Source organism: Neodiprion fabricii, chromosome 1 (assembly GCF_021155785.1).
Source record: "Neodiprion fabricii isolate iyNeoFabr1 chromosome 1, iyNeoFabr1.1, whole genome shotgun sequence".
NCBI lineage: Eukaryota > Metazoa > Arthropoda > Insecta > Hymenoptera > Diprionidae > Neodiprion > Neodiprion fabricii.
The window spans coordinates 40,070,466-40,082,014 of NC_060239.1; positions in this window are offsets into that span (position 1 = coordinate 40,070,466).

Consider the following 11,549-nt stretch of genomic DNA (forward strand, 5'->3'; position numbering starts at 1 on the left):
TTCCAGTCCAAAAAGAGGTGTGAGAAATTCCAATTTCGTTGAATTTCACCCTAGAAAGAGATAAAAAAAAAAAAAACATGGAAATACCTGTACAATTGTCTCTTTCGATGGACGTCAAGAATATATTTCATTAACAGTTATTCCCAGCCCACTCCGCCTCTCCTCGCCTCGTTCAAAGTGTCTATAGACATAACTTGATTGAATATTATACATGGAGATTGCCTGGCAATGGAGCTCGTCTGCGATGTTAATTTTTTTTTTTTTTTTTCTTTTTCTTACTCTTTTCTTTCCCAACTAAAACGCGCAAAGAGCTGTTATAGAAAACCAACCTCGTCAATGCATTGATTGGACTCCGACAAACTTTCATAGGTCTGGTACTAAATTGTCCGATCGTCGTTTGAAATTCTTTCTTTTTTCAACGAAGCTTCAACTCATGTCTCAGTGACGCTACCAGGCGTTTCGATTACATCCTCGTTCAAGCACGTCGCTAATGAATGGGATTCCATAAGCGGGTGGTCGTGTACGATAATTCGGATTTATTCGGCCTTATTTCCTTCGTCAATTACCCCATTTTTCGTTACTTTTGCGCGACCATTAATCCTCCGATGCATGCAGACCGCTCGCGACAATATCGCCTGACACAAATCTATCGCTTTAAAGGCAGATACTGCAGCAGCAGCGGCAGCAGCAGCAGCAGCAGTAGCACGTAGAAAAAGAGCATGCGAGCCCGCGGCTCGCGACAACAGGTGTACGCCTGCTAATTGAGTTGAACCAGTTTTATTAATTAAAAAATGTCGTTTCTTTTTTGCTCTTGTTATTTCTCTGCTCTCCAGCACACGTATATAACGGTGGAAAAACCCAACCTTCGTCGTTTAACCTTCTCTTCTCTTCCCTTTTGCATCCCACACACGCGTACTTACTTTTGTTCTTTCTCAATTACAAATATTCGTACGCACACGCGGTACGTTTATTACGGGTAAGCGTTGCATATTGCGTTACTCGTGTCAGAGGATATCGACGGACATTGGCTCTGATGAAGTCAAACATTCCAAGGCCCATCAAACTAATTCTCGAACGTACCCACATTGAAGGGTATTGCATGGGGGCCGTTCAAGTATTAGCTAACGCTGAAACAGGGGTAGGATATTCGGAGAAACGTTGTCAAATGTTATCCTATGTTATTACTATGGCGTTCCAGGCAAGCGTTAGCTAACATGAGAAACTTGAAGTGCGTGCTTAGAGCCAACACGCCGCCTGCTTGAGAATAATAAAAAAATTTCTCTAAAAGGAGGTGTTAATAATGCATGATTTGCTCAGTAATAATATCTTAGCAAATATAATGTTTACCGCATGCATTCAAAAAGAAAGACAATATATAATTTATTCAATACGCAATGAACGGTGAATAATGAATTCACGTTTTACCGAACATGTTAATGTGTATTGATAATAAATAATAATTGATATTTCTCAAAGTAGGAACGAATTGATCAGGATGTGACTATAAACGGCATTTCTGCCATTCTCAGATAATGAACCGATGTGCCAATAAACTTTTATAAAAGCGTTAGCTAACGTTAAAAAACAGTAGTGAGCAAAACAAGCGAGCGTTACCAATCGTTATCACTCCCGGTGGGGTGCAAAATTTTGCTAAAAATGCTTTAGATAATACTTGAACGGCCCCGTGTTAGTGAGATGAATGGTTTGAATTGTTCTATTATCGGCGTTAAACATCGACCGACATCTACAGCTTCCCGCCTAATTGCAGTCTGAAAAAGTAAATATTCAAAAACATTCGGATTTCACTTTTCTCTTTAAATATTTTCTGTCATTTAAAAAAATTTTGTACACTAATTTCTAGGCTATGTTTTTTTTTTGGACGGTGTGTTGACCATTCCGTCATGAAAAAGTGAAAATATTTGAGTAAAAAGTATTTTCAATTTCAGATTTATTTGTCTACGGTTTGATTTTCTTGAATGGTCGTAAAATTCATAAAGAGTCTAGGTCTGAAAATAAATAAAACCTTGTTTTATGAGAAAATAAAAATAGAAAATTACCGGCATCCCTTAATACCGAGCACGGGCATTTTATTTAACGGACAGTCTAATAAAATAATGTGCGTGTGTACATGTATACGAATGTAGGGACCAGCCTGGTTTAAGGTGTATTATCAGCGTAACGTACCTACACTTATAAATTTTTGGCATCGACGATGTGGATCGAGGACTGTGCGCACATACGTGTGCATAATATTAGGCATGCATACAGAGGCATGTGTCGTTGTACGTATGGGTGGGTGCCTACTGTGTTGCGAATATGAGTGGAAGCGGTATCGCTATGAATTCCAGCTGACGCCTCGTGCTTTGAATATTTCAAGGATCGTCACGTCAACGGTTGATTCGAAGCCTGCGCTTCCAGTTCGCGCGGGGAAAGCAACTCGCGGAACAAGCGGTTTCCGGTGGAGCGAAAAGTCCCACTCGCCGATTGTCGGGGATTGTCGAGGGGAGCAGGTCTCTATTTAAATATTTAACGGGGACAAAGTTGCCCCACCCCGGACTTTCACCTTTCTTCAACCAATTACCAAATTCTCCGCGTTCCGTCACCCTCGCCACGTTTCCTATAACTAATTCTTTCGGAATCACATTCCCGACATCACGCGTGCCGCGGTAAGAATTACCGATTACTTTTTTCCGATTGATCGAGTATAATCGATTATTTTTCACAAGCGATTATTTTTCCTCACGATCGGTTTTTCTTTTTTACCCCCACGAACGACGCAGTGCAATATCAATTTACGTGATTAGAGTATCAATTATTATCATTGCCTTACTTACTAATTACATGCTTGATATATGAGTGAAAAATAAATTAATATTCTCACCGGAAATTGAAACATTTTTTGAATGAAACTATAAATTATCAAAAAACTTTTCCGCTATTAAGACTATATACATACTAAAATTTACGAAATTTCAGTTTCATATGCACCGTTGGAAAAAAAAAAACGAAACAATTGATTCGTCGATTAATTTTCACCGTTTCAATCGAGTCGTGTTCGATTATTTTTTTGGTCCAGATTAATCTGTGCGTCGATTATTTTTAGCTCAGTGACCGTCGCTCGTACCGCAGGGTATCTTAAAGCGTGCAAAAAACCAAGATCGAATCAATTCGTGAAATTCGTGCGTCTGAAAAATGGCAACAGTTACAGGGAAGCCCATGATCGCAGGGAGACACGCTATGGAAGTAATGGATTGATCTTATTTACCGGGGTAGTATTCAGAGCGTGACGACACCACGACGATTCACCGATCCACGACTTTCCCTGCAGTGCAGAGTTGTACACACTCTTTACCTACTTTGACGAGAATACGATGCGTGCCCGCCTTTTCGCCTCGTCGCAAGATACCGGTTACACATTGATTTCATTTCGTTGTATTCTTTCCGTCCTTATTTTTCGAATTCTTCTACGCGACTTCGTAGACCTGCCCGGTATTGTTTATACTTGTGTTGTTTCGGTCAGTTGAAAATTGCAGGTAAACCGTGTCTTTAAATTTTTCGGTCCCGTGATCTTATCGGCACGAATGACCGAGCAACCCGACCAAACCTGAAACTTCTTACCGCGACTTCCGGCTAGCCGTCTCGCCTGTCGATTAAATTGACAATAAGTAGAATATTGAGCTGTCAGAAGGTTCCGAAGTACCAAATAACCTGCGAGTTCGGTGGTGATTTAATTTTTTTTTTTTTCAAATCGTGTAAGAAATGGTAAATATATTGTTTTTGTCCCGAAATCTGTAAGAATTTTCCAGCTGAGTCTTACTGAAACAAGTTTGTGTGCGGTGATTTTGAAAACAAGAATAATCCTCGTAAAAACTACCGCGAAAAAGAAGATTAACGCAATAAAAAGGTGAAAAAGTGAGAAAGTATGACTCGAACGTAGGATGTGCTCCGAGTTAAAATTTTCTCGTCCGACTTATGGATGGATCTGCCGTCGAATCGATAGCGATCGGTAAAACGGCAAAGTCTGCGCGAAGCCGAGTTAGCGCCTGCGGCAAAGGAGACAAGTGAAGCGGCAGTATGTACAAGGTACGTGTAAGGATGATAAAACGCCGGGCCAAAGGACGGGCGTGAAGTGCGGATGAAAAACCGTCCGGAGGTTCGATAAGAAATAAATTCATGTGGATCACAGTGATTAGGGTTGGAGGATGAGAGGGCGGGGTGAAGGGTAATTACAGGTTTACCGGAAGATCCAGGTGGCGCCTCAAGTGCAACCTTGGCCTCAAACAAGCGACGTTTAATCACGCAGGCAGACGTTTACACGATTCGGTATCTAATCGCCGTATCGAGAAAGCACCCCCGAAACTCCGGACCTTAGATCATCCTGCGGATTCCGAGAAAATGCTACAACTCGACCTGGAAAAGTGACCACGCCTGTTACTTTCGACTTGAAAATCACAGACCGCTAGCCGTTATACCGCGACGAAATTATATTGCTGAAAGTCGGAGGAAATTATATTGCTGGGTCTTCGAACTTGAGGAGTAATAAATCGGGGCGGGGTTGAAATTCTGAAAATCAGAATTACCTGGATTCCGAACGTAAAAATATCGAAAATCCAAAACAAGGAAAGATCAAAGTGTTGAATCTTCGCCGAACCCGAAATTCACAGAACTGAAAATCTTCGATCATTCGAGATTTCGATGTTTCAGACTTTTAAATCTTCTCCGTTCTTCCGCACTTTCGGAACTTTGAGCGCCAGGTTTCGGACCATTCGAAACTTTGATGTTTCGTCAAAGTTCGATTTCCTTACCTCAAGTTTCGCCGCCAAAAAATTCGAAATCTGTCACTTTCGGAACTGTTAAAATTCGGAATTTCAACCCCGCCTCAATAAATCGGGTCATCGAAACAACTTGGCGGTAAATCCATGCGCCAAAACTACGATTTTCCGTGCGTATAATAACCAGGTGTATATGTAACCCCATTGCTATTCTTCTGTATTGCAGGACTTTCGAAACTCTACGTAATCCTAGCGAAGTGTGGAAAAAACATAAGGTAAAAGAAAGAAAGAAAGAAAACGCACGAAGCCGCTGCACGATCGCGTGAGGAGCCTTGCAGTACGTGGCTGCAACTTTTATTTTTACACTTCAACCCCGAACTATAATTACTCACCCGAGTTGTTAACGCCGCGTTATCTTACGGTCGACAAAGCTTCGATACAATATATCCTGTACCGACAATCAGGGGATAAACAAACCAGAGCAGTCCAAGGCCTGGACGAAGATTTCAAACGACACGTTTTCTAGGTCATAGTAGTATTAACTACGAGTGAAAGTTTTACGCCATCGCGGGGTATAAACCAAAGCTTAATTCTCTTGCTACGTACTCACGAATTTGGTATATTTATCGATCGATGTTCACTACGAGCCAAATGCCTCCGGCATAAAAAAAAAAAAAAAAAAAATTAATTATTTACTTTTGGTTCTTTGCAGTTAATTTCACCTCGTCGACATACATGGGTAACTGAAATACAATTGCGTGACTTTCCACTACGAGGAATGTTTCGAACACTAAACGCAGATTGTGAGCGTGTAATAACCAAGTACAATACGTATAATAATCGTATGAAACATGTCAAGAATATCAGAACGTGTTCGGAACTTGCAGCGCCGGCAAAGCTTTTGCAACGACTCTACAGAATCGTGTAAGCCCGAAGAAAATCGAAACACGATAATAATCCGATTCAAGGATCGCGCTGGCAGTGAAATAATTTTAGCAAACATTGCTTGCGATGGGTAAAAAGTAATCGCACATATACTTAGGTGCTGCATATTCTTACCGGGAATTGATATCGAATTAGAAATCAGAGAGACCTTAGTTTCTACAAGCGACGTAACCGATCGCCCGTGACGGTATGGAGTACGATAGTACTTGACAATTGTAGCAGACGTGCACGTATGGCAAAAGTTATAGCCCATTGCCTTGGCAAAATATACGACATCGAAGTTACAAACGGCCGTAATCATCGCTGCTGCGATTATTGCTTCTACCGCCTATGCCTGTAGTACAAGTGGATATGTAAATAATCATTTGAATGGAGTTGAAATTTTCAATTCAAAACATTTTTAAAACGGACTAAAAAGTAATAAATAAATAATTTCTCTTCGCTTCGTGCAGATTTAAAACCAAAGACGTGGGGCGTATGCAACCGAGAATAGTAAGGAATGTAGAGAGTATAATACCATTTGCATTGCAATAAAATTGTTGCTAACTTAGGTAAACCATCCAGGCGAAACCTATTTCATGGGCCCCACTTTTTTTGCTTTAAATCTGTATGCGGCTAGGAGAAATTATTTTATACTTTTTATACCGTTTTAAAAACGTGTTAAATTAAAAATGTTATCTTCCTTTCATTAATGATTTTCTGCTTTTTAGTCTTGCGTGTGCGAAATTTTGCAATCGATTTCAAACATCTTGATGAGATTATGACAGAGGCATGTGGCAAGTTTCAGGTTTATTTCAGTTTCCCTTCACCTGTTCTGGGTTCGAGTCCCAGCCCGAACTATCCTATTTTTTTTTTTTTCTTTTATTCTCTAATATCTGTCAGACAAAGAAATAATGTTGCATCGTCATTCAGTTCTGAGCTACGTTTAAAGATTCAAGTTTCTATCTCATCATTAAGTTGGTTTCAAATCGATTGCAAAATTTGTATCAAACGGACAAACAAAAACAAACAGACTGCAAAGAGACTGACAAGAAAGCGAGCTTATAAAAAAAATGTTGAATGCCCAAGTTGTCAGTGATCTCTCTTATTTTCGCTAAAATCCGCGTTCCTCCTTTCATTCGGATCTTCCCTTCGTCGGGTTCAGCGCGGCAGGATGTCAAGAAAGGAAGAAAGGATTCGTACCCGTGTATGCAGGGACCTCGTTTCGTATTTCCCGGATGACGTCGAGGAGTCGGAGGCGACGGCGATGCCGAGGGCGGAAGGTAAGTTCTTTACAGCCCCAGAGGCGACTACGTTCCAGCCAAGGACAAATGATTCCCAGGCACCTTACCCGCGGCGACATCAATTCTCATCCCAGCCCCAGCTTCGGGGTCGATAATTCTTCCTACCACCCGATAAACTATTGACCCCGCAGCCTAAGCCCACATCGCGGAATACTCTACGCTTGTACCTACGTGGTTGTACGTACGTACGTACGGGCCCACTCGCACTCACACCACGTGGGTATCGGCCGTTTTTTTTTTTTTTTTTTTTTTTTTTTTACTTACTTATTTTTTATTTTCCGATTTTTTTTGCGCAATTCCTTGTCTCCCTCGAGCTGGACCATTGTCAGTCTACGCGTGGAAACTCGGTTTCGCAAGTTTTGGGATACCCGCCTACGGGCATCCTGTACGTGCGGGAATAAAGAACAACAGCAAAGCTGTATAACCGTACTGCTGGAAACGCTTTTTGGGGAAAAGTTTTGTGTGGAAGTTGAAGAACAAACTGGAGTGGAAACGCGGATGTCAGATAAGAAGACAGAAAGGAACGGAAGATTAAGAGAAAAAGAGAAGGGAAAGAGGTCAGCAGCGAGCCTAGCGTAACTAGCAAAATCGATTGCCGGAGGCAACGAAATGTTTATTTGTATAGGTAGATATCGATCAAGTAACAAATTAAGTTAATTTAATATGGAGAAATTGTTCACCTCGGACAAGTCAAACTAAATTTTGCCAACGAAGCATACATTTTTGAAAACACACAACTTCGTTGCGTCAGGCCAACATTTATGCATAGCACGTGAACTTTCTGCAATAAGTTTACGCTCGTAAACAAATAAAATTTAATTACTTCTAGAATATTTTTTTCCGGATCCAACAATTCTGTGATGGAGGCTCAAGGTCCTTCGGCTTCTTCCGGTCCGCTCAAACGGATGTTATACGCGTTTCTGTCATAACTACGATGACGAGTACTAATTCCACGTAAAAGTAATCGTATGCAAAATCGTCGAGTGACCGCAAATCTTTAGAAACGGAGAGTGAATTTTTGTCGGACAGCTTTGCATTTGCAGAGACGAGTGATTGTTGAGATCGCGAATAAGGGAAACCGCAGAGCTGGAGAGTAAAACTGCAGATTCTCACGGTTGCGGGTAATTCGTTTGTAGGAACAGCGGTGCCACGATAGGGTAGATGTATATTCGTCTGGGTGAGCGACGAGGAAGGTATTTGCACGTTGATCCACTTCGAGTTTTCGATGTCAGATGGATACGCCCATTTCGATCCCTCTGACGGACGAGGCAAGAAGGCGGCCGCGTACCCCGACGGGAGATACAAGTGAAATACACTTGACGGTTTATAGAAGTTATAGATACTTGTGTATAATAAGTTCGACCTCCCTAACCCTCGGCAAAAGAGCCGTCTTCTAAACTATTTTATTCCCGACTCAACCAAAATGTTTACTTTTTTTACCTGAAAAACGGGACGAAACTAGCATATTATTCCCTCTTGACGCGTCTGCGGGAAATGTGAGGCCAGAATCTTCGACTTTGTTCCCTCGTTGCATAATGTACTTTTTTTTCGCCGCGATCAAGCGGAAAATTATCAAATCATCCCACCAAGTCCTAACGGAACACTTCGAACATTCGTACCCAGAGTAAGCGTTTCTCTTTAGATGACTCGCGGTACATCGTTTGCATTCAACTACAACCTCGTTTGCTTTCATGCAACATGTTAGAACGGGATGAAGATTTAAGACTTCTTTCTTGCCCCCTGTACACTTATACCTACAGTTCGCGGTCGGATATAATAGGACGCAGTCGAAAAGGCAACCCTAGTAGCTCTTAGCTGGAAAGGTGAATTCCCCGGGAACCGAATTTAGCAATTTTGCGGAAAGAAAAAAAAAACAAGCGGAGTGGGCATGTTCTCTCGAAACGCGGATAATGCCGTGTAGGCTGAAAGTTTACGTCGTTGTTTTCGCCCTCGTTACCCTTTACACGTACCTAATAACATACGTAATGCGCCGCATCCGACATAAACTGGTGTTCAGCTAGCGATATGCAATTGCATATCTTCGCTTCGAAAATTTCACCGCGAACTTGACCTAAGTAAACTTGAATAAATTTCGGCGGTCCGAAGGGATGACGATTTTCCGAAAATCATCAATTTCAGGGCAGGTTACACGGAATGCGAAAATATTTTTATGAGCCAAACTATCGAACTGTGTATGTAATTCGTTTTTTTTTTTTTCTCTTTTCAATACCAGTCTCCATCGTTAACCGTCCAGTGAGCGTAGTCACAGACCTGCGGACCTACGTAGAAATGATCGATACGGATTAAATCGGTACCGACGGAGGGTAGGGGATAGGAACTTGGTCTAGAGTCACGGCACGACGCGGAATGGCATAGCTGCGTAGGTGGGCATAGGAATGCCTATAGATGCGCAGGTGGGTATGTACCGGCACCTATGCCATACATTACCTACCATAAAGAAGAAGGATAGCGAGTGGAAGGAAAATCGAGCGAGGGTCGAGGCTGGTTGGTTGAAAGTCGTCGGGTGGTCGAAAGGGTCGAAGGGGGCGGGGGAGGGGGAGTGGGAAGGGGGGCTGATTACTTGGGTCTGTGCCCCGAAGGCTCAGACATCGATTTTACCCCGTGCAATTTTCGACGCTACTCCGCGATATCGAGAGAAAGGGAAAAAGATAGAAGGACAGACGCAACGGAGGCGAAGGAGCAACGAAAATTCTACGCGTGTGCGAAAGCTTAACGTAACGGTACACCGCACGACGGACACGACCGGTTTCGTACACACGCCCGCAGTATTGACAATTATTCGCGTTTACGTTCGTTAGCGACAAAGCGGTACGTAGGGTATGATTTTTGGTAAAGACATTCGTGTAACTGTCCGGGAGATAAAAGTTGGATACTTGTAGAAAACGCTGGCCTGCATACTTTCTCTGTTTACGTAACGCTCGGTTTGCGCAATCGTTGTGGGAATAAAAATAATGGAAAAAAGTATAGAAATTCAATATAAATAGCAAGCGTGCAGACGGGAAATAAAATGAAGGGAAGAAAAAAACCAAACGACCGACGACGACATGCAAAACAGAGCCGGTTCTTAGATATATTCCGTTTCTTGATTTCCCCTCTTTCCTCCTGTCCTCGCTACTGCCCTGCCCTCATCTCGTTTCAATCGACTCTGTCAACCTGTAGCAATGATGCAAGAAACTCGGGAAATCGTGTTCTTATAACGATCTTTCCAAACAACGTTACGAAAATACATTATACCCTCGGTTATTTAACGAGAATATCTGCGTGCGGGTTGCTTGGATCTTACAATTAATCACTGAAAATGACCTGCAAGGATGTGCGACACGTTTTACGATTCTCTTACCTACGATGCTTACCAGTCGATTAATATTGCGTCATCGTCGCATACGTCCGACAACAATATCAGTCTTATTTTCTCGGCTATTCTTGTCTCTTTTTCCGTTGAAACAATGTACCCAGTATACAGTTTTTGGGGGGAAAAAAAACCCACGAATCACGCAATTCGTGTCTGCGGGGGCAAAAATTTGGGGTGTAAGTGTATCTACGATTCTATCCGCTACGGATAATGTGTACGGTATAATACGATATTTGATAAGTGCTTGATAATCGCAAAGCCCTTTCACTCCTACTGTAACTGCGGAGATGGAGAAAGGAAGGAAAGAAGAGGGACTAAAAGTGATTGCCATATCCTTTCGTCCGAGCAGTCGATGTTGAGAATTTGTAGGATACAGGGGACGTTGAGTACACGGGCTACGGTCACAAAATGTCGGCGTCACGCGCAAGCTCTGATTAAAAGGTGTGCCTGCTAATAATTCATTTGTATTATAATAGATTAATAGTTCTTTGCCCCGCTCGGTTGTCGCAGTTTGCGGCGAGACAGAGTGAAAGAGATCGAAATAGCGAGAGAGCGAGCTCGGCGGGGGGGGGGGGGGGGGGGGCGAAAGGGCGAAGGGGGGTACTCGGTATCAGCGTCGAGCTCTAAGGAATCCGGATGGGCGACGGTGCGGTGGAGGAACTCCTTCGTAGTCCGGCGTAACTACGAACGACTGCGGCCAGCGTGGCGAGACTGTTTCCACTGTCCGCGATGCCAGAAGAGTCGCGTGGAATTTGCGGTGCTCAACTCGTCGTTCGCGACACTTTTTTCACGACTATTTTCCTTATCGTTTGCAGGGAAAGAGACGAAGAGACTTTCGCCGAACACATTCTGCGATGAAATGGAAAAATTTCGAAACCACAATTTCCAGGTGGCTCCGAGCTGAGTTCGAGCAAGGGCGGAGGGAAAGCCTCGATTACGGAATATGATTCCAACACGACTATCAAAAAGCCAGTCACATTACTCCGATGCATAAATCGACAGAGATTCGTGGTTATCTAGTCGGAACTATCGCGAATCCTTGCTCGTTATCGCATTGGCGTATCACCGGTGTTCAGCAGCGAGTAAATGATCCCGTACAACTTCTTCGCATTTAATAAGAAATCTTCTCAACCTATTCTCGTGAAAGATCTCTTGCGACAAACCAGGTTACGCCCG